Source organism: Phyllobates terribilis, unplaced genomic scaffold (genome assembly GCF_046119375.1).
Source record: "Phyllobates terribilis strain yellow unplaced genomic scaffold, ASM4611937v1 Scaffold_5__5_contigs__length_657084704, whole genome shotgun sequence".
Classification (NCBI taxonomy): Eukaryota; Metazoa; Chordata; class Amphibia; order Anura; family Dendrobatidae; genus Phyllobates; species Phyllobates terribilis.
The window spans coordinates 99,956,003-99,974,560 of record NW_027362765.1 but is presented as its reverse complement, the minus strand read 5'-3'; the positions used below and the strand labels follow the sequence as shown (position 1 = coordinate 99,974,560).

Below are 18,558 nucleotides of genomic sequence, written 5' to 3'. Positions count from 1 at the left end.
GCCCAGGATCTCTCACGCTTGGGACAATCCTTGTACAGATGAGCCGCCAGCCCACACAGGTTGCAGGACGTCTTCTTCGGGCAGTCCTTCGAGCTGTGTCCCGTCACTCGACAAATCCTGCAGGCATCCTCCTTGCAGTCCTTCATCTCGTGGCCGTTCTTGCCGCATCTCCTGCAGTTCCGTGGCATGTCCGGGTAATAGATGAGGCCATAGGAGTTGCCCAGGGAGAATGTCGGGGGCAGGTGCCGAAGTCCGTCTGAGTACGCCAGGTCCCTGTGAAGTCTAACGGTCACCGACCACTTACCTGTCCAGAAGCCGAGTCCATTCAGGATGTGAGAGGGTTACTTCACAACCAAACAGAAGCATCTCAGGAAGGTACAGATGTCTTGGCCTGGGGTGTGCGGGTTGCGCATGGAGACCGTGATCCTCCTTTCGTCCCTCTGGATAGGGCAGCTACCTGTAAAGGCAGAGAAAGAATTATCCGGTCCTTTTGCGCTTACCATTTCCCAGAACCTCGTGCAGGTGTTCACAGTGGCGAAGGTGACGAAGAAGATCCCCGTCAAGAAGGTCTGGATGCTGAGGGTGTCCGACCTGGAGAAGCCTCGATCCAGCAGCATCTTCTGGCAGAACACGTCCGAGGACATGTCCGGCACCCTCCCATCCACTTCCTTCAGCTTCAGGGCCACCGTCTGCCGCATCCAGGGCTCCAGGGCTGGAGCTTCGTGGCAGGGCTTCTGGGGTCCCTTCTGCTGGCCAGTCGTGGAGGCAGAGTCCTTGGGGTCAGAATCGGCTCCTGGCTGGGCCCTCCTGGCTGTCCCCTGCTCCAGGCTCTTCTTTTCGGCCTTCCTCGCAGCGCTTGCCATGGCTTTCCTCCTGCAGTTACTTCTTGGAGCTGGATCTGGAACTCTTCCCAGAATGGGTGGAGCTATGCAGATTCTTCTCCCGTCGTGTTCTGGACAAATTCCCCGAAAGGTCTTTGTCTCGATGATTTTCTTCCTCGAAGATTCCACAGGACAGCCCGATTCTTCTCCGAGTCTTCGTCTTCTTCTGGATTCTTTAGAGCTTCTTCCTCCCACCGATATCCGCCTTCCTTCTCCGATGTCAGCTGGGCTCCGAAGCTCTTCTCCTTCCGAGTTCGATCGCTCTCGTCAAGTGTAGATCGTAGCTCTTGTGTTCTTAAAAGAACAGATACTACACTTGATCTTAGCCAAAAGGCCGAGAAGCGATAACCAGAATTGGTTTCGGACTACGGTGCCACCCAAGGATCCTGAAAAGTCCATTTGTGGAGATGGGCTCCTGGACTCCCGTTAAGAAGACATGTTGTCAACCTCTAGATCCCTTACATGCCTGCACTTTTCGGCTTGCTGCTGCTGCAATCCACGCGTTTTAGATCTGCATAACTCCACCTCTTTAAACACAGCACCCTCACCCCCTGCTGTTCCCACCCGCCTCAACACCGTTGGAAGGGAGGAGAACCAATTAAGGCGGGGTGGGGTGGAACGAGCAGCTGTCTACCCTTAGCAGGAGGGCTGCTGATTACTTACCTTTCCTGCTGCTGCTGGCTGTCCAGCAGCAGACTGAAGGTGGCTGCTGCTGTGCGCAGGTATATAAAGGCTCAGAGCCTATTATGACACGCGCAGCCAGCGTTCCATTGCCACATTCCATCTACTGCAGGCAGGATACCTGGCTGGCTGAATGTCACTGAGAAGCTCACAGAGACCGCCATAAGCAACAGTTTAAAAGAATGCCACAGACTAATCAACCAAACTTTTTGGGTTGGGTTCTCTTTTATAGTCTGCAGGCATTAAATGAAAGAAGTCAGTGTTCCAGCAGAGGGAGACAACGTTTCAGAAAAGGCATTGTAGCAAACCAAAAAAGAAATTTTAAGCGCAGCAGAGTAACCAGCGCACATACCTGTTAGATCAGGTGAGTTTAAAAGGCTGCTGTTGATAACAAGGGCATTTGCTAAATAGATGGTGTGTGTGCAACAATATACTGAAAGGTCAATTATATTGTGCAGCTTATCTCACCACCTGTAGTTATTTAGGTGAAAGCTCCAAAATGCTTGCCTAATATGTCTGTTTATCCAAAAGGAAGTAAAGAGGGAGAGCTAGATAGATAGCATTGCATTACATTACATGGCAATGCAATGCACAGTTGCTGAAGTTGAACCAAAATGAGCTTGTCATCTGGCTTCTGCAACTTTGAACATGAAAAATCCAATGAGGAGAAGAAAAGCAAAGCCAAAGAGTCCATCCCAAAATCCGACAAACAAGCAAAATGAACAAAAAACATTGAATTCAATTCTTTCTGAATTTAGAAACTGCATTAAAGAAGGGGTGCACCGGTCCTGGAGATACTGCAATACCAGGTCAATGCGTGGAGTGGACAGAGCAAGCTCTTTTTCCATCTCCCTGTTCTAAAAATCCATTTAATATATGGTCCCCAGATAGGGGACGTATCAGATATTAAACTGATAAGAACTGATTTTTTTTTTTTTTTTCTTTTTTTACCAAATCAGATAGGCCGGAGCATAAGCTCAATCAAATCGACTTACAAAAGCCTTTCATTGACACTTAGCCTTTCATCACACTTGGTATATAATCAAAATTAAAACCAAACCTTATCATCAGGTACATTATACACTACTAATTAAACTTTACCAGAAACCTTCACTTTTTAAACTTCCAGATCCCTTCAGCATCTATAATACTTCCACGTTCCTGATCCCAGAGGTATATTACATACATACGTGACAGAATCAATCTCAAACATTCATTAACTGACATTTTCTTCCTTTTAAAAACTAACAAATTCCTTGCATCCCACAAACTTTCAATTACACACACCACCAACAACCATAAAATCCTATCCTTAATTCTACTACATGCACCCATTCCAAACATAGCAAGTTTCCAATTAACATACTTTACACCCACCAATTCCTTACAAAGTCCCCCTATACCCTTCCATACATCATATGCAAAATCACAATCCCATACCATATGTCTAACATGCTCTCTCAAACCACATCCATACCTCGGGCATACCTCAGATTTAACTAAATCCCTCTTCTTTTGCACATCCCTAACAGGCAAAATGTCATGCAATATCATCCAAGCGATATCTCTCTGTCTGTTAGTCACACCATCTATACTTAATTTTCTCCACATCTCGGTTACTTCCTCCCCTCTCAACCCGTTGATATTACATACCACCTCACGCTCACGCACCATCCTAATGACTTTCTTCTTTTGCCTAAAATCACTCATGTTAACGGACAACAAATCATACTTCCTTACAAATTTCTCAACACAACCATACCATACAGGACACCTAAAAGCAACAGGCACTCTAGCATCCATTTTGGCCCACCTTAAGCCATAAAGCATCCATCCAGCCAAATACTTCATCATATAAGCACACTTATTACTTTTCCCTAGAACCACCACCACCATTTTCACGTAACTAATCCCTAAAAAGAAATCAATATTTGGAAAATCCAAACCACCATTTACACATAACTTATAGACATATTCCCGTTTCAATTTCTCCATGCGACTTCCCCAAAGAAAATTAAAGATGAATTTCTCAGTTTTCCTAATTTTCTTAAAAGCAGCTGGATATACATTCGCAACAAACAACAAAATAGGCAAAATAACCGCCTTAATAATCAGAACTTTCCCAGTCAGAGTTAATTCTCTCATTCGCCAAAAATTCAACTTGCGCACCACTCTCACCCCGCAATCTTCCCAACTCTCATTTCCTTTCAAATCATCATTAAACTTAATCCCAAGCACCTTTATTGCACCATCCTCACACCTCACACCATCCATCCGTACATTCCTCTCACCAAAACATTTAAAGGAACTCTTAGTCCAATTGACCTTAAAAGCTGAGACACTACAAAACAAACTTAATATCAACCTTGCCCTACTCATCGCAGCCATATTCCCACTCACAATCACTACATCATCCATGTAACCTAGAATTCTCACATCCTTTCCATTACTCCCAGGAATCATCACACCTCTCATAACCTTATCCTTCCTAACCATACACATCAACACTTCAATCACACTAATAAACAAAAAAGGGGACATAGGGCACCCCTGACGCACTCCTGATTTAATTCTCACTTTCTCACTCAACCACCCATTCACCAAAAATTCACTTGAAACATTACAATACAAACTCCTAACACAGTTTTCAAAATTCCTGGAATAACCCATCTTAGACAAAACCTTAAACATAAAGCTATGTGACACACGGTCAAAAGCTTTTTCAAAATCAACCGAAAACAACAAACATTTCTGCTTACGACTCATACAATCCCCAATCACATCACGCAACAACACCAAATTTTCAGTCATACTTCTCCCAGGCACTGCACACACTTGATCTTCATCCACCACACCGCCAATCACTTCCCGCATCCGGCTAGCCAACAATTTACTAAACACCTTATAGTCTGCATTCAAAAGGGTGATTGGCCTCCAATTCCCCAAATCCTTTTTATCACCTTTCTTATGAACCAAAACCACCACCCCATCTCTCATAGATTCACTCAACATATTCTCCGTGAACATATACTGGCACACCTCCAATAAGTCCTTTCCCATCGTGTCCCATTCCTTAACATATAACTCCACAGGCAGTCCATCCTTCCCAGGTGTTTTATTCTTACTCGCAGACATCACCACTTTTTTAACTTCATCCAACACAATTACATCATCCAATATTTCACGTTCATCCTCACCCAAACAACCTTCTAAACACCCCAAAGCATCAGTCAACATCCTATCATCAACCCATTTTTCCCCATACAACTCCTTATAAAATAACACCACCTCCTGCATCACATCCTTCCCACTCACACACACCCCATCACCATTCACCACCTCATCCATATCCACTTTCTTCCCAAAAACTTTTTTGAAAAAAAACCTTGTGCATTTCTCATTTTTCTCCAAATGTTCAATCTTAGAACGGTAAATAATTTCTTTCCCTTTACCCTCAATATATTTCTTAATCTCTTCTTTCACTTGACACATCAAAACATCCACATCCACTCCAATCATCCTTAACTTCCTCAGCCACTCCAGTCTAGAGCTTAAATCATTAAATTTTGCTCTATTCATTGCTGCTTTCCTCCTGCCCCTTTTTCTAAAGAAAAAAACCAATCTCACTCTTCATCCAGTCCCACCACTCAAGCACATTCCTGAAATCACTTTTTTTATCCCTCCACCTAACATACATTCGCCTAAAATCACGCATGATCCTATTATCTTCCAGCAAACGCACATTAAGTTTCCACACGCCACCACCATATACAAAGGAAATCTTACCTTCTAGACGTGCCCTCAAACACACATGGTCAGAGAAGGGAACATCTTCCTGCTGGAAATTCCTACAAATAACATTTTGTGAAGAAAAGAAGATACGGTCTATTCTAGACTCTATGCCTCCCCTGTCGGCCTTATAGGTCGCAGGAGGTGGATTACCTAAAAAAACTTCCGCAGCATCCTGTAAGGAAAAATCCGCCACAAGACTCTCGAGTCTTTTACCTGTAACATCCATCTTATCCCCCTCCGTCACACAATTGAAATCTCCAACAAAAATTATTGGCATTTTGCCAGATAAAAAAAAACATAATTTCTCAAAAATTTCCAGCCTCTCCCCTTTATCTATTGGTGCATACATATTTACCACCCTAACCCTCCACCCCCTACAATTTAACTCACATATTACACACCTCCCCGCCTCCACCACCATGTAACTTTCTATCTTAACACTATAACCCTTCACCAAAACACCTACCCCACAATTTTTATTACATACAGAACCAGACCACACACTTTGACCTAAAGGCCATGCATTTTCACTTAAGGGATCGGATATCCCACACTCCTGGACACAGTATACGTCCGCATCCAAGTTGCTCAAGTAGTCCAAAATTGCCACTCTTCTCGACTCAGATTTAATCAGCCGAACATTTAGCGACAAGATGCTGAGAGCAACTTGGGCACCCATCTATTAATTTGATGTGGCAGGTCACGACAACATGCCCACCTGTACATCATCCTAACCCTTCTGGGGGTAGGACGCTGGACGTGCAGATATCGTAGTTTGTGCCTTCCCCCAAAAAAGACACATCTTGGGGATCGGATGCAGTAGGGTACACCTGGGCTGGACTCACACTGCAGTCACTTAAAGGGGAAAATAATGGTTCAGTTTTCTTCTTTTTCTTCACTGAAGCGCCTCCATCTTCATCTGAACTATAATCCCGCCGCTGGGGGTCAAAGTCTCCCTGACCTCCCTCCTCCTCAAGGTCAGAAACGACATCTCTCCAGGCCACATGCGGTGTTCTGGTCAGATCAGACTCCTCTTCCCCTTGCAATGTAACCATCATGTCTGGAATTTCAGCCTCCAGATCCTCCACCGGGGCCACTTCCATGCCTATACGATCATCAGTTATCGTCTCAGACTCACTGACATCTGAAGCCACAGACGCAGCCCTCTGCACCGGTGGCTCAGGTGCCAGCTCCATATTTCCTCTTACATTCACACGAACCAGTTCTGGAAAAGCAACCCGAGCCTCCTCCTCATCCAGGAAAGCCAGAGTAGATATCGGAGCAGTCGGAGTTGCAGCAGTCGGAGTTGTAGCTGTGGGTGCAGGAGATTCATTTCTTCTCCTTCCCCTTCCCGCTGCCCCCGCATATGAACCAGGATGGAATATACAGTCTCTGAAGGCATGCCCCTTCTCTCCGCAGAGGTTACAGACTATTTCATTTTTGCAATTATTGGAAGAATGACCCACCTCATTGCACTTCCTGCAAATAATCTGTCTGATGTCGCATGCTTCCTGAGTATGGCCATACCTCCTACAATGACGACAAAACCTGGGCGCATTGGGGAAGAACAGGTAACCCCGCTCACTCCCAATGGAAAAATTTGATGGAGGATAATGTATACCCCCTGGTTCATCAGGACTTTCCCGGAACTTGACCATGAAACGATATTTACCGGTCCATAGTTCCTCCTCATTCATGACTTTTACTGCCACCTTGGTAATATAGCAGTGCCTATTTAGAAAGGCATAAATCAAAGCCAAGTCCACATGTGGGTTGTACATGAAAGCAGTCAGAGGTACCTCTTTGGAGCAATACAAGATGACAAAAGTCAGCCCATCCAAATATTGATTGTCCAGATTCTTTTTCAAACAATCATAGAAATTGTTGCAAACAGCCATAGAAGTAAATACAAGATTATACTTGCTTTTGAATTGCTGGAGGCACAAGATTTCTTCCTTCTTCACTTCAAGGAGTCCAAACAAAATCTCCTTCACCACGAAGCTGAGGGTAAAGATTCCTTCTTTGCCTTCTTCCACATCAATCTGGATTCCAAACTTCAATGGAGCCTCACCGGGCCCAGCGTATCGAATGCGTCCCATTATCGCTAGTCGTGTCTACTGGCCAACTCCTTATAGCAGCAAGTGGCTTAAGCCATAAAATGGCGATGCCACAGGGCCAAGAGTTAACGCACAGACAGCCAAATGACTAGACCCATTACAGATCTGAGCCAAAAGGCCGAGAAGCGATAACCAGAATTGGTTTCGGACTACGGTGCCACCCAAGGATCCTGAAAAGTCCATTTGTGGAGATGGACTCCTGGACTCCCGTTAAGAAGACATGTTGTCAACCTCTAGATCCCTTACATGCCTGCACTTTTCGGCTTGCTGCTTCTGCAATCCACGCGTTTTAGATCTGCATAACTCCACCTCTTTAAACACAGCACCCTCACCCCCTGCTGTTCCCACCCGCCTCAACACCGTTGGAAGGGAGGAGAACCAATTAAGGCGGGGGGGGTGGAACGAGCAGCTGTCTACCCTTAGCAAGAGGGCTGCTGATTACTTACCTTTCCTGCTGCTGCTGGCTGTCCAGCAGCAGACTGAAGGTGGCTGCTGCTGTGCGCAGGTATATAAAGGCTCAGAGCCTATTATGACACGCGCAGCCAGCGTTCCATTGCCACATTCCATCTACTGCAGGCAGGATACCTGGCTGGCTGAATGTCACTGAGAAGCTCACAGAGACCGCCAAAAGCAACAGTTTAAAAGAATGCCACAGACTAATCAACCAAACTTTTTGGGTTGGGTTCTCTTTTATAGTCTGCAGGCATTAAATGAAAGAAGTCAGTGTTCCAGCAGAGGGAGACAACATTTCAGAAAGGGCATTGTAGCAAACCAAAAAAGAAATTTTAAGCGCAGCAGAGTAACCAGCGCACATACCTGTTAGCTCAGGTGAGTTTAAAAGGCTGCTGTTGATAACAAGGGCATTTGCTAAATAGATGGTGTGTGTGCAACAATATACTGAAAGGTCAATTATATTGTGCAGCTTATCTCACCACCTGTAGTTATTTAGGTGAAAGCTCCAAAATGCTTGCCTAATATGTCTGTTTATCCAAAAGGAAGTAAAGAGGGAGAGCTAGATAGATAGCATTGCATTACATTACATGGCAATGCAATGCACAGTTGCTGAAGTTGAACCAAAATGAGCTTGTCATCTGGCTTCTGCAACTTTGAACATGAAAAATCCAATGAGGAGAAGAAAAGCAAAGCCAAAGAGTCCATCCCAAAATCCGACAAACAAGCAAAATGAACAAAAAACATTGAATTCAATTCTTTCTGATTTTAGAAACTGCATTAAAGAAGGGGTGCACCGGTCCTGGAGATACTGCAATACCAGGTCAATGCGTGGAGTGGACAGAGCAAGCTCTTTTTCCATCTCCCTGTTCTAAAAATCCATTTAATATATGGTCCCCAGATAGGGGACGTATCAGATATTAAACTGATAAGAACAGATCAGGTTTCAACATATTTTATTAAGTGCGTAAAAGATGGTTTACAATCAAAAACAACAACACAAACAGTACATTATTAAAACACAGAATTCCACCCATAAAAACCCCATATACGATTAGCATCCCTCCTCCCAATACATTTGACATCCCTCAAGTAATAAATATACATCTGGCTAAAAGCAATTTTAAGACAATCCTTCACAGAAATAGCATCACGTTTAAAAAGTAAAATATTGCGTGCCTTCCAAAGGGCGTCTTTAAAACAGTTAATCATACACCAACATATACAATACTGTTGAGGGGTCGGACATTTAAAAAGGCCATATAAAACATATTCATGGTTAAAATCTCTTAAACCGCAAGTCCATTTTAAAAGAATCCCAACTTTGTGCCAAAGTTCCTGTGCAAATGGGCAATTCCACATAAGGTGCAAGGTGGTTTCGTCATTAACACATGAGTCTCTGGGGCATTTGGCTCTGGCCACCAGGCCTCTCCTGTGTTGAAACTCTCTGGTGGGGAGGCACTGGTGGACCACCATCCATGCGATGTCCTTATGTCCATTTGCTAAGAATTTCCCGAAGACATTCTTCCAAACTTGCTTCGATCTCTCTTCTGAGAAATTTACTATGGGGGTCACATCTTCATTCCTCCTCAGAAAAGATAAAAGCTTCTTGCGGTCTTTAAAAATGTCCATATTAAAATCACCAAGGCTATAAAATCGAACAGTCTTTTCTAAGATTGCTTGGTGTTTGGGGGGGCATAGTAAAACAGGGGAATTCAACGACAACTTAAACCATCTTTTAAAAATCATCCCACAAGTATATTTTAAAAAATAACTTAGCGCACTATTACCATTAAAATGTTTGAAACAAAAGCAGAAATAATTTAAATACAAATAAATATGTAAGTCGGGGACATCCCTTCCGCCGTTCATTTTATTCTTCCTCATTATTTCTCGCCTTAATTTTTCCATTTTGGAGTTCCATAAAAACATAAAGATCATCCTAGTCATTTTTTTAATTAAAACATCAGAGGGGGGGTACACCATAGCTATATACAGTATGAGGGGTAACAACACTGATTTTATAATTAAAATTTTCCCCTCCATTATTAGGGACCTCAAACCCCAAAACGATATTTTCTTTGACATTTTTTCTATGACATTCTCCCAGCTTTGAGTTCCCACATTCTCCTTGTTAAAAACAACTCCAAGAATTTTTACATTGTCTCGTTTTATAGTGAGCTGCGGGAGTTGGGCGGTGTCCCAGGATCCCAAAGTCAGACATTCTGATTTATTTAAATTAAGTTTAAAACCGGATGCCTGGGAAAAAAAATCAATGCGCAACACCGCCCTCCGGAGGGAAGCAGGGTCCACGCACACAACCGTCACGTCATCCATGTAGCCAAAGACTCTCACATCACTGCCACCTCCGCCAGGAACAGGAACCCCTCTAATCACTTTGTCTTTCCTTATTGCGCTCAGCAGGGGCTCCATGGCGCAGATGAACAGGATGGGCGACAAGGGGCATCCCTGCTTCACTCCGGACTCAAGGGGAACTCCATCTGTTAAAAAGCCATTAAGAGAAATTTGACTAAAACAATTTTTATATAAAATCTTAATACAATTTAAAAGCATATTAGGGATACCCATTCTTTTTAAAACTCTAAAAAGAAATCTATGAGAGACTATCGAAAGCTTTTTCAAAATCTAGGGCTAAAAGAGCTACATTTTGACCCCGGTCTCTGGAATACCAAATTACATCCCTTAATACGTTTAAAACCTCTGAAATACTTCTGCCTGGTACACTACACACCTGCTCAGGCCGGATCAATTTGGCAATGACACTCCTGAGCCGGTCTGCAACCACCTTAGCAAGTACCTTGTAATCAACATTTAGGAGAGTTATGGGTCTCCAATTCGCTAGAGCACTGCGGTCACCTTTTTTATATATCAAAGACACCACTCCTCTCCTCCACGAAAATGGCAACTGTTCACAAATAAAAACTTCTTTAAAAAGCATAAAAAGGTCCTCTTTTAAAATGTCCCAAAAAGTAAGGTAAAATTCTACAGGTAGTCCGTCACACCCAGGTGCTTTACCCTTAGAGAAACTTTTAAAAACATAAAATAATTCCTCTAAAACAATATCGCGTTCTAAAAACTCCTGGTCTGTAAAATTTAACTTAAAATCGAGATCATTAAGAGCATCAGATAAAAAGGACTCATCTATACACTTTTTACTAAAAAGATGCTTATAAAAGTTAAAAGTAGCATTCAACATACCCTGCATAGATGTTTCACCCTCTAGATTTGTGATCACTTCTCTTTTATCCATGACTTTTTTGAAGAAGAAGCGAGAGCACTTCTCCCCCTCCTCCAAGTGCTGCACTCTAGAGTTAAAAATAATCTCTTTCCCCTTTGTGTCTATGCAGTTCTGGATTTCAGTTTTTAGTCCAGCAATATCATCTCCCACCTCCAACCCTAGCTCTTTGAATTTAAAAAGTGTTTGTAGTTTGGTGTTAAGATCACTAAAACATCTTTTTTTCTCTCTAGCTTTACGTCTCCCTGCTTTTATAAAAAACATTCTGACTTTTTTTTTCAAATTTTCCCACCAGGTTACCATAGGGGCATCAGAAGGTTTTTGTCGCCGCCAGGCTTGATAGGCTTTACCAAAGTCTTGTGGAATCAGAGGGTCCTCCAGCAGGTAAGTACTTAGACGCCAGAGGCCCCTGTTGACCCTCTGTTCATCCCGGTATTCTAGGTGCACCTCCAAGCCCTTATGGTCAGAAAATATATTTGATGTTAAAACACATTTTACAGGGTTAAAATCATCTGATAGGAAAATAAAATCGATCCTGGAAGACACCCCTCTTCCGGACCACGTATAACCAGGGTCCGTCGGCAGAAGTGACCTCCACGCATCGCATAATTTAAAATCAGTTATAAAATCTTTCAATAGATGACATGACTTATCCAATTTGCGTAAAGGGTCACCCGCCGCTCGTTGTTCACTAGCACAAAGACAATTAAAATCACCCCCTACGATCAGGGGAGATGACCCAGTACAGTACAATGGCAATATCCCAAATAAATTAATTCTCTCTTGCTTATCAGGGGAAGCATAAACATTCATTACACGTAGGGTAAAACCATTAAATTTAAAATGCACTAAAACCACTCTGCCTGGTACTATTTCTGTGACAGTATTTATAGTAATATTTCTCCCACGACAAAGGAAGCCCACCCCCGCTGACTTGTTGTCATTGGAGCCAGACCAGATGGAGGGCCCCAGTCTCCAATCTGTCTTGATGTCATTATAATTTAGTGCATGTTGTATCCCGCATTCCTGTAATAAACATATGTCAAAGTCAGTGGTTTCTAAGTACTTAAATAGAGCAGCCCTACGAACTGGGCTCTTCAATGACCTCACATTCAGTGAGACAAGTCTTAATGTGGGCATTCATAGGTCAGGGTGGTGGATCTTCCATGAGGACACCTGACTCAAAGCCCTGTATGTCAAATTGCTCCAGGACATCCGGGCTAGAGGACCCAAACGACTCGATATTCTGTGAGCCGGCGGTTGCCCCCTCGTAGGTCACGGTTCCCAGCCACATTCCAGGAGACGCTGGGGCTTCGACATTCCGTCTCTTTTTCGGGGCAGACTCCACTAGGTCACTGGTGCAGTCCTCCTCTTCCTCCACCTCCTCCAGGGGGAGAGACTGGTCCATCAGGATAAGATCACCAACACAGATTCCCTGATGTTCGCCACCTAGAAGCAAAGCCCCCTCATCTGGCTGGCTAATCGCCCTGGAAGATCCTGAGGCCATCGCTGCGTGGTCCCCTGTAGCCAACCGCACAGGGGCACCACCCTCCAGCCCAACAGGATCGGTATCGGGAACCATCGACACGGAGGATACCCTCCCAGAAGGAGGACCCCTCCGCTCCGGTCCATGCGAGGTCCGCCCATCGTTAAGGGACTTCGATGCAGGGGCCGCCCCAGAGGGGCCTCCGGCTCCCTGCTCCATCCCAGCCTTCTCGCCCTTCGAACCGCTCTCCGACGCCGGCCCGCCAGTGAAGACCGGCGGGCGCATCGGCTCAGCTGCAGAAGATGCATCTTCTGCGTAGGTCCTGGTCCTGGTCCTGTTGGGGAATCCTCGGAACATGTGCCCCGCCTCACCACAAAGATTGCATTTCCTCCCAGCGGGACAGTCCTTCATTAAATGTCCGTAACAGCTGCAATTATTGCAGCGGTCTACTTTCCTGCCCGTGCAGGACGTTTGGGTATGACCCATTTGTCCACAGTTCCTGCAACATACCGGCATTCCAGGGTAAAATAAGTAGCCTCTGCTCTTACCGATCACAAATGTTGAGGGAGGGTGTAGCATTCCTCCCACTCCCCTTGGGTCCCTCTTTAGACGGGCCATGTACCTCCTCTTGCCGCACCAGAAGCCTACCGCGTTCTTCACAGTGCCCAGGTATCTCAGATCGTCACAATAACGGATAAGGTAGGTCGAGATGTCTGCAGCTTCCACAAAGGGGTTCGGGAAATGCACCACGATAGGGATCTCGTCATAGGCATACAAGAGACAAAAGGTTAGTCCATCCAATTCATCTAAGTAGTTTTTCTCATTTACCTTTTGTACGAGTTGGTGACAGCATCCCTGTCTCTTGAAGGTGATGGTGTAAGTCCCCTTGTACTCATTGTCCTGGAAGCAGAATATGTCTTCCCGCCGAAACTCCAGAACTCCAAGCAGAATCCTATGGCAGATGTAGTCCAAATTCTTCTCCGTCCTCGATCCTGCTCCAACTTCAATCCTCACGGTGTTCCGCATCCGGGCATCACCCGATGAATATGTGAGCGTTGCCGGCATCCTTCACTCAGGAACGTACCGACTCTTCTCTCTGAAAGGCGCAAGCCTTCATGGGATCCCTTCCCGCTGCTCCCGGACTAATCCTTCCTCCCAATAGCAGCAGGGGGGTTAAGTCCCTCCGAAGAGGAACGATCCCCCCAGGCCGAGAGAAAGGGTACCAAGAGCACCTCACAGGCAAGACCACACAGGTAAACCTGATAGATCGTGCCAAAAGGCCGAGAAGCGATAACCAGAATTGGTTTCGGACTACGGTGCCACCCAAGGATCCTGAAAAGTCCATTTGTGGAGATGGGCTCCTGGACTCCCGTTAAGAAGACATGTTGTCAACCTCTAGATCCCTTACATGCCTGCACTTTTCGGCTTGCTGCTGCTGCAATCCACGCGTTTTAGATCTGCATAACTCCACCTCTTTAAACACAGCACCCTCACCCCCTGCTGTTCCCACCCGCCTCAACACCGTTGGAAGGGAGGAGAACCAATTAAGGCGGGGGGGGTGGAACGAGCAGCTGTCTACCCTTAGCAGGAGGGCTGCTGATTACTTACCTTTCCTGCTGCTGCTGGCTGTCCAGCAGCAGACTGAAGGTGGCTGCTGCTGTGCGCAGGTATATAAAGGCTCAGAGCCTATTATGACACGCGCAGCCAGCGTTCCATTGCCACATTCCATCTACTGCAGGCAGGATACCTGGCTGGCTGAATGTCACTGAGAAGCTCACAGAGACCGCCATAAGCAACAGTTTAAAAGAATGCCACAGACTAATCAACCAAACTTTTTGGGTTGGGTTCTCTTTTACAGTCTGCAGGCATTAAATGAAAGAAGTCAGTGTTCCAGCAGAGGGAGACAACGTTTCAGAAAAGGCATTGTAGCAAACCAAAAAAGAAATTTTAAGCGCAGCAGAGTAACCAGCGCACATACCTGTTAGCTCAGGTGAGTTTAAAAGGCTGCTGTTGATAACAAGGGCATTTGCTAAATAGATGGTGTGTGTGCAACAATATACTGAAAGGTCAATTATATTGTGCAGCTTATCTCACCACCTGTAGTTATTTAGGTGAAAGCTCCAAAATGCTTGCCTAATATGTCTGTTTATCCAAAAGGAAGTAAAGAGGGAGAGCTAGATAGATAGCATTGCATTACATTACATGGCAATGCAATGCACAGTTGCTGAAGTTGAACCAAAATGAGCTTGTCATCTGGCTTCTGCAACTTTGAACATGAAAAATCCAATGAGGAGAAGAAAAGCAAAGCCAAAGAGTCCATCCCAAAATCCGACAAACAAGCAAAATGAACAAAAAACATTGAATTCAATTCTTTCTGATTTTAGAAACTGCATTAAAGAAGGGGTGCACCGGTCCTGGAGATACTGCAATACCAGGTCAATGCGTGGAGTGGACAGAGCAAGCTCTTTTTCCATCTCCCTGTTCTAAAAATCCATTTAATATATGGTCCCCAGATAGGGGACGTATCAGATATTAAACTGATAAGAACAGATACTACACTTGATCTTAGCCAAAAGGCCGAGAAGCGATAACCAGAATTGGTTTCGGACTACGGTGCCACCCAAGGATCCTGAAAAGTCCATTTATGGAGATGGGCTCCTGGACTCCCGTTAAGAAGACATGTTGTCAACTTCTAGATCCCTTACATGCCTGCACTTTTCGGCTTGCTGCTGCTGCAATCCACGCATTTTAGATCTGCATAACTCCACCTCTTTAAACACAGCACCCTCACCCCCTGCTGTTCCCACCCGCCTCAACACCGTTGGAAGGGAGGAGAACCAAGTAAGGCGGGGGGGGTGGAACGAGCAGCTGTCTACCCTTAGCAGGAGGGCTGCTGATTACTTACCTTTCCTGCTGCTGCTGGCTGTCCAGCAGCAGACTGAAGGTGGCTGCTGCTGTGCGCAGGTATATAAAGGCTCAGAGCCTATTATGACACGCGCAGCCAGCGTTCCATTGCCACATTCCATCTACTGCAGGCAGGATACCTGGCTGGCTGAATGTCACTGAGAAGCTCACAGAGACCGCCATAAGCAACAGTTTAAAAGAATGCCACAGACTAATCAACCAAACTTTTTGGGTTGGGTTCTCTTTTATAGTCTGCAGGCATTAAATGAAAGAAGTCAGTGTTCCAGCAGAGGGAGACAACGTTTCAGAAAAGGCATTGTAGCAAACCAAAAAAGAAATTTTAAGCGCAGCAGAGTAACCAGCGCACATACCTGTTAGCTCAGGTGAGTTTAAAAGGTTGCTGTTGATAACAAGGGCATTTGCTAAATAGATGGTGTGTGTGCAACAATATACTGAAAGGTCAATTATATTGTGCAGCTTATCTTACCACCTGTAGTTATTTAGGTGAAAGCTCCAAAATGCTTGCCTAATATGTCTGTTTATCCAAAAGGAAGTAAAGAGGGAGAGCTAGATAGATAGCATTGCATTACATTACATGGCAATGCAATGCACAGTTGCTGAAGTTGAACCAAAATGAGCTTGTCATCTGGCTTCTGCAACTTTGAACATGAAAAATCCAATGAGGAGAAGAAAAGCAAAGCCAAAGAGTCCATCCCAAAATCCGACAAACAAGCAAAATGAACAAAAAACATTGAATTCAATTCTTTCTGATTTTAGAAACTGCATTAAAGAAGGGGTGCACCGGTCCTGGAGATACTGCAATACCAGGTCAATGCGTGGAGTGGACAGAGCAAGCTCTTTTTCCATCTCCCTGTTCTAAAAATCCATTTAATATATGGTCCCCAGATAGGGGACGTATCAGATATTAAACTGATAAGAACAGATACTACACTTGATCTTAGCCAAAAGGCCGAGAAGCGATAACCAGAATTGGTTTCGGACTACGGTGCCACCCAAGGATCCTGAAAAGTCCATTTGTGGAGATGGGCTCCTGGACTCCCGTTAAGAAGACATGTTGTCAACCTCTAGATCCCTTACATGCCTGCACTTTTCGGCTTGCTGCTGCTGCAATCCACGCGTTTTAGATCTGCATAACTCCACCTCTTTAAACACAGCACCCTCACCCCCTGCTGTTCCCACCCGCCTCAACACCATTGGAAGGGAGGAGAACCAACTAAGGCGGGGGCGGGGGGGGGGTGGAACGAGCAGCTGTCTACCCTTAGCAGGAGGGTTGCTGAGTACTTACCTTTCCTGCTGCTGTTGCTGGCTGTCCAGCAGCAGACTGAAGGTGGCTGCTGCTGTGCGCAGGTATATAAAGGCTCAGAGCCTATTATGACACGCGCAGCCAGCGTTCCATTGCCACATTCCATCTACTGCAGGCAGGATACCTGGATGGCTGAATGTCACTGAGAAGCTCACAGAGACCGCCATAAGCAACAGTTTAAAAGAATGCCACAGACTAATCAACCAAACTTTTTGGGTTGGGTTCTCTTTTATAGTCTGCAGGCATTAAATGAAAGAAGTCAATGTTCCAGCAGAGGGAGACAATGTTTCAGAAAAGGCATTGTAGCAAACCAAAAAAGAAATTTTAAGCGCAGCAGAGTAACCAGCGCACATACCTGTTAGCTCAGGTGAGTTTAAAAGGCTGCTGTTGATAACAAGGGCATTTGCTAAATAGATGGTGTGTGTGCAACAATATACTGAAAGGTCAATTATATTGTGCAGCTTATCTCACCACCTGTAGTTATTTAGGTGAAAGCTCCAAAATGCTTGCCTAATATGTCTGTTTATCCAAAAGGAAGTAAAGAGGGAGAGCTAGATATATAGCATTGCATTACATTACATGGCAATGCAATGCACAGTTGCTGAAGTTGAACCAAAATGAGCTTGTCATCTGGCTTCTGCAACTTTGAACATGAAAAATCCAATGAGGAGAAGAAAAGCAAAGCCAAAGAGTCCATCCCAAACTCCGACAAACAAGCAAAATGAACAAAAAACATTGAATTCAATACTTTCTGATTTTAGAAACTGCATTAAAGAAGGGGTGCACCGGTCCTGGAGATACTGCAATACCAGGTCAATGCGTGGAGTGGACAGAGCAAGCTCTTTTTCCATCTCCCTGTTCTAAAAATCCATTTAATATATGGTCCCCAGATAGGGGACGTATCAGATATTAAACTGATAAGAACAGATTTTTAATTTGGCTATCCCCCACATGGGGAGAAAAACCGTTTATTTAAAATTTAACAAATTACAGAAATAAAACCATTACATCCACATTACACTTTCGGGACTTCTAAGAAAAATAAAAATTCCATCACAGCAAATTTTACAAGACTTCAAATATTCCATAGGTTAAAAAGCCATTTGCCTGCCAACGTTACATTCTTTTTCCTGTCCAATAAATAGTATATGTACATTTCACTTTTACAAAAGGCTAAAACATCATCTACTGGTAACATTTCATGTTTAAAAACAGCAATATTTCTAGCATTCCAGAGCGCTATCTTGGCACATTTCACTATCTTCCACGCCATTATTTTTTGGTCCATTGTTGGGCATTCCAGAAGACCATATAACACTGATGCAAAATTAAAGTCCTTGAGGTCCACCATTTTCTCCAGCAGGGGGATTAGTCTTCTCCAGAACTCTTTAGCAAAAGCACAAGTCCATAAAAGATGCTTCACTGTCTCTTCTTCTTGACAACCTTCTCTTGGGCAGATGGCAGACCTCACAAAACCTCTTCTGTACTGGAATGCCCGGCAAGGAAGACAGTGGTGTGCGCAGCTCCAAGACATGTCTTTCTGTACATTAAAAAGATAAGGGGCGTTAATCATTTTCCATATGTGTACAGTTTTGTCATCATCATAACGTTCAATATCACACAACGTCACATCAGTACTAATTTGTTTGAGTAGTGTCTTGCTGTTA

The 18,558-nt window shown here is 44.5% G+C and overlaps 5 non-coding genes and 1 pseudogene across 5 annotated transcripts; all 6 read right to left on the bottom strand.

The window, feature by feature from the left end:
* Positions 1-1,149: 1,149 nt before the first annotated feature.
* LOC141151021 (U2 spliceosomal RNA) lies at positions 1,150-1,227 on the bottom strand (annotated as a pseudogene).
* A 1,107-nt stretch (positions 1,228-2,334) lies between these two features.
* Positions 2,335-2,523, bottom strand: LOC141150756 (U2 spliceosomal RNA). The gene has a single exon (XR_012246876.1). It is a non-coding gene; the product is annotated as a U2 spliceosomal RNA (small nuclear RNA).
* A 6,184-nt stretch (positions 2,524-8,707) lies between these two features.
* On the bottom strand, positions 8,708-8,897 carry LOC141150507 (U2 spliceosomal RNA). The gene has a single exon (XR_012246695.1). It is a non-coding gene; the product is annotated as a U2 spliceosomal RNA (small nuclear RNA).
* A 6,164-nt stretch (positions 8,898-15,061) lies between these two features.
* LOC141274514 (U2 spliceosomal RNA) lies at positions 15,062-15,252 on the bottom strand. Its single transcript, XR_012322788.1, has one exon. It is a non-coding gene; the product is annotated as a U2 spliceosomal RNA (small nuclear RNA).
* Positions 15,253-16,358: 1,106 nt separating this feature from the next.
* LOC141274513 (U2 spliceosomal RNA) lies at positions 16,359-16,549 on the bottom strand. Its single transcript, XR_012322787.1, has one exon. It is a non-coding gene; the product is annotated as a U2 spliceosomal RNA (small nuclear RNA).
* A 1,117-nt stretch (positions 16,550-17,666) lies between these two features.
* On the bottom strand, positions 17,667-17,859 carry LOC141150234 (U2 spliceosomal RNA). The gene has a single exon (XR_012246492.1). It is a non-coding gene; the product is annotated as a U2 spliceosomal RNA (small nuclear RNA).
* Positions 17,860-18,558: the final 699 nt, after the last annotated feature.